General features: G+C 43.0%; 1 pseudogene; it reads right to left on the reverse strand.

Annotated features, from left to right (window-relative positions):
- Positions 1–686: 686 nt before the first annotated feature.
- Positions 687–1,870, reverse strand: LOC103736015 (annotated as a pseudogene).
- Positions 1,871–4,705: the final 2,835 nt, after the last annotated feature.

Raw genomic sequence — 4,705 nt, forward strand, 5'->3', positions numbered from 1 at the left:
TCTTTCATTTCAGTTAATCCCAGATCCAGTCAAGTTGACACCCAGGATTAGCCATCACACCATCTGAAAATCAGATGTTTTGTGTAGGATGGAAACCACCATCCTTTATAAACCTGCTACTATACAATTCCTTTCCATTTGAAAGGGTCACAGCTTTGAAGAGAACATTGGAAACCTCTTTCTCCAGGAGGTGGATTCTAAAAGTAGGAAAGCCTTCATGGCCAGAACAAATTATTCTAGATTATTCCCAGGATACAGATGAGATGGTACTCCTACTCAGGAAACTCAAGTCATGGAGAATGTAGAATGTTAGAGCCTGCATTCTTCCCTAATTTAGCTATCACTTAGCATGTGTCTTCCACGGTTTTGGCCACAGACCCCAGTGGTGTGAAGGGATAAGGACAGAAGGAGATGCCATTTAAGACTGACTGACCAAGGCCAGGCATGGTAGTGAAAGCCTTTAATCCCAGTCCCCAAGAGACAGAGGCAGAGGCGGAGGCAGGTGAATTCAAGTCTAGCCTACATAGTGAGTTCCAGGCCAGCCAATTTGATAAGTAGTTGCTGTTTATTAACTGATTAGATGACAAAAATACCAGAGGACACACCTTATTTCATCCTTGGAATGAGCCTGTTGATCTGGTCTCCCTCTTGCCAGCACCTCCACCTTCCACAAAATGGGTTGTCTTTTATTTCATTCCACCCCATGGAGAAGGCAATTGGAAAGGGCCATAGGAAGTTATTTGCTTCTTTGAAGTGCTTCCCAACGGTATAGGTCTTGTGAATCAGATCCCTCATGCAGATGATGCCATATTTACCAAGAGACCGAGCAATCAAAGAGTTATCTGTCAAGGCAATCCAATTCCTATTGATTTTGCCATAACCACGTTTGTAGATAAATTCGTTTACTGACTTCAGGTTGGGATATCCCTATGCAATGTATGGCTCCACAATCCTCAGCAGGTTAACTGAAACCTTGTTGAGCTTAACAAAGGTGCCAGTGAGTATCTGGTGCAGGCGAAGGAGCTGCACACCTTTCGAACCTTTGGGCTGACACCACTAATACCCGGTTCTCATGACTGTTAGGGGAAGAGGAATTTACTGCTTGTTTGAATTTACTGCTTGTCTGAATTTACTGCTTGAATTTACTTGTTTGAATTTACTGCTTGTAACCAATTAACTCAACTGGAGACACAGGCATCCGGAGATAGGGGCAAGTGCTGCAGCCCCCGGAGCCTGACCTGTCTGATCTGTGTCATGTCACGTAGACATGTCTGCTTACACAAGATAACAGGGAAGGGTCACGCCAGGCACATACCACCCATCCCTCCCCGATTGAGACACCTGAAGGGAGTTGTAACATTTTTCTTGTTTTGAAGTTATTGGTTTGTGAAATGCTTGCTTTGAAACTATTGGTTGTATAAACGCGGGCTTTTGTGTAACGGTTGTGGGAGCCTATATAATCTTTACCTGAAATTGCCTTGGTGTCGATCGCTCTAACCAGAACTGCGTGTCTTGGAAGGACAGCCGGCCCCAGCTAGCTGGTTTAATAAAACTCTGTTTGATTTTTGCATCTCCATACTCATGCATTTGTTCTCCTGAAGAGACCCACTTAGTCACAGACCCTAACAATGACAAAGGCCAATTTGGGTTCTGCAGGCACATAGAAGTTGCCGGCTTTTCTTACCATCCCGGCCATTCTAGCCTTTTCATAGATAAGCTTCCTCCTTGCCTTCTGGAGCATCTTCGGGGCAAACTTCTTTGATAGGCATTTTACCGTCAACTCTGTGAAAGTTCTTTTGCTTTTTCTTAAGGGTTTCTGGCACAGCAGGAACCATCTTTTTCGTCTTTGGTATGGCTTCTATGGTTCCAGCTGAACAAGAGAGAGGCCCTGTCTTTTAAAAAAAAAATTGGGGGGGCGGTTAAAAAATATGAATGTTTTGCCTGCATGTATATAAGTGCACCATGTGCATACAATGCCTGTAGAGGCCAGAAGAGGGCATCAGATCCTCTGGAACTGGAGTTATGGACAGTTGTTAGCTGCCATGTGGGTGTTGAAAACTGAATCTGGCTCCTCTACAAGAGCAGCCAGTGCATTTAACTGCTGAACTATCTCCAGGCCCCAGGCTGAGCAGGGTTGAGTGGGGAGCAGTCTGCCTAAGAAAAAGAAACCCATTGAAGATTCTGCTGGCTTCTAAAAGTGACTCTCTGAGGACTGGAAAACAAGAACATCAATGACAATCATAATTATAAGAGCATGTTGTAAGGAGGTTGCAGAGTGTGGCAAGCTGCTGCTTTATAAATAAAACCTAACAATGGACCCTGGCTCACTAGCTCATGCTTGCTGTATGGGCGGTAAAACAGGGAGTCTTGATTTGTATGTCTGTACATTTGCCTCAAAACCCCATAGGTTAGGAAAGAACATCTTTTGAGACTCAGGAAAATCTGAAAATGTAGGCTGGTTAGAAAAATCTTCCCTTCTGAGCTGGACATGGTGGTACATACCTGTAATCTCAACACTCAGGAAGTAGAGGCCAAAGGATCAGGAGTTCAAGGCCACCTTCAGCTACATAGCAAGTTTGAGCCAGCCTGGGCTACATGAGACCTTGTCTCAAAATTAAAACAAAACAAAATTCTTCTCAGTAAAACCATAATTTCTCTTTTGGGTAATTTTTCAATTACCTGTTGAGGCTAATGATGTGGCTCTGTAGTAGCATGTTTGCTGTTGCAAGGCCCTGGGTTCAATCCACAGTACTGAGAAATGAATGAATGAATAACATTAATAAATACTGTTGACAAAATCACTTCCCTTCCTAGGTCTGAGGTGTGTCACTGACCCTGGGGCTCTTACTGAACTGCCCTTATGATACATGCATGATGACTTCTTTTTTATTTTTATTTTTTTGTCTTTTTTGAGACAGGGTCTCCCTGTAGCCCCAGCTGGCCTGGAATTTGCTATGTAGACCAGGCTGACCTCAAACTCACAAAGATCCACCTGCTTCTGCCTCCTAAGTGCTGGAATCAAAGGCGTGCGCCACCATGCCTGGCACATTATGAATTCTTATTCCACTGAGGACACATGAATGTGAGTGATGGAAGGTTAGACTGAGCATCCCTTAAGCTAGTGCTCTCAGTGTAGAGTGCTATTTGAGAGCTCTTTTAAAAAACTTTTTTACTTTTTATATTTACTTGTTTAATTGTGTGTATTGTGGGGGCCAGCCAGTCTAGCAAAAGAACCAGTGAGTTCCAGATTCAGTGAGAGACCCTGACTCAACAGGATAAGATGTAGCACAATTGAGCAGGACACTTAATGTCCTCTGGCCTCTGCATGCATGCATGGGTGTACACACCTATACACACGTGCACATGCACCACACATACATGTACATCACATAAACACATACACACATACTGCCTCACAAAAGTGAAAGGAGGAATGCTGGAAGTGGAAGAGTTTAAGCAAGGGCAGCAGAGAGGCAGGGAGATGGAGGTAGGGTGAGGCTTAACTAGAATTAAGAATGTATGAGAAAGCCATAAAGATACCTGCTACTTTGTAAGCTTATTAAAACACAAGAATAAAACTGGGCATGGTGGCTCACTCCTGCATTCCTAGCACTCAGGAAGTAGAGACAGGAGGATCAGAAGTTCAAGATCATCCTCAGCTAGATAATGAGTTTGAGGTTATCCTGAGATACATGAGACTCTGCCTCAAAAAATATATATATATGTAAATTAGCATCAGTGAGATGGCTCAGCAGGTAAAGACACTTTTCACCAATCCTGACAACCTGAGTTTGAGTCCTAGGACTCATATGGTGGAAGGAGAATTACTCCTGTAAGTTGTCCTCTGACCACCACATGAGGGCACACACAGAAAAAATTAAATTACACTTATTTATGGTGTGTGTGTATGTGTGTGCATGTGCCACAGTACTCATGTGGTTATCAGAGAACAACTTTATTTTACATGGTGAGCCATCTCCAATTAAATTAAATTAATTTTTAAAAATTTACATGTGTTAATTCATTATACAATCACTCTGAAAGATAATAGCAAGCTAGATCTAGGACTTGTCTTATCTACAATTCTGTAAAGATTCTTTTGGAAGCTGGGCATGGTGGCACACACCTTTAATCCCAGCACTCTGGAGGCAGAGGCAGGAGGATCTCTGTGAGTTCGAGGCCAGCCTGGTCTACATAGTGAGTTCCAGGACAGCTGGGGCTACAGGGAGACCCTGTCTCAAAAAGACCAAAAAAAATTGTATTTATTATTTTTATTTTATGTGTATGAGTGTATTGCCTGCATGTATGTGAGTGCACCCATGTCGTGCAATGCTGCAGAAGTCAGAAGAGGGCTTCGAGTTCCCCTGGAACTAGAGTTAAGGACAGTTTGTAGCCACCATGTGGGTGCTGGGAATCAAACTCAGGTCCTCTGCAAGAGCAGTCAGTGCTCTTAACTGCTGAGCCATCTCTCCAGTCCCTTATTTATTATTTTTTTTTTGTGGGGTTTTTGGCTACTCTAACATTCCCCCCTCTGAAGAGGTAACCCTAAAATCTTTTAAGGATTAGATAAAAGCTCCCAAATACTTTTGACATTTTTGGATTTTGAAACAGAGTATGTTACTAAGAGGCCCAAGGACATTTTGAGTGGCTACTTTTGCCTTTCTATATACCAATAACAAGCAATTGGAGAAAGAATACAGGGAAA

This window comes from Nannospalax galili, unplaced genomic scaffold (genome assembly GCF_000622305.1).
Source record: "Nannospalax galili isolate Female #2095 unplaced genomic scaffold, S.galili_v1.0 scaffold577, whole genome shotgun sequence".
Lineage (NCBI taxonomy): Eukaryota > Metazoa > Chordata > Mammalia > Rodentia > Spalacidae > Nannospalax > Nannospalax galili.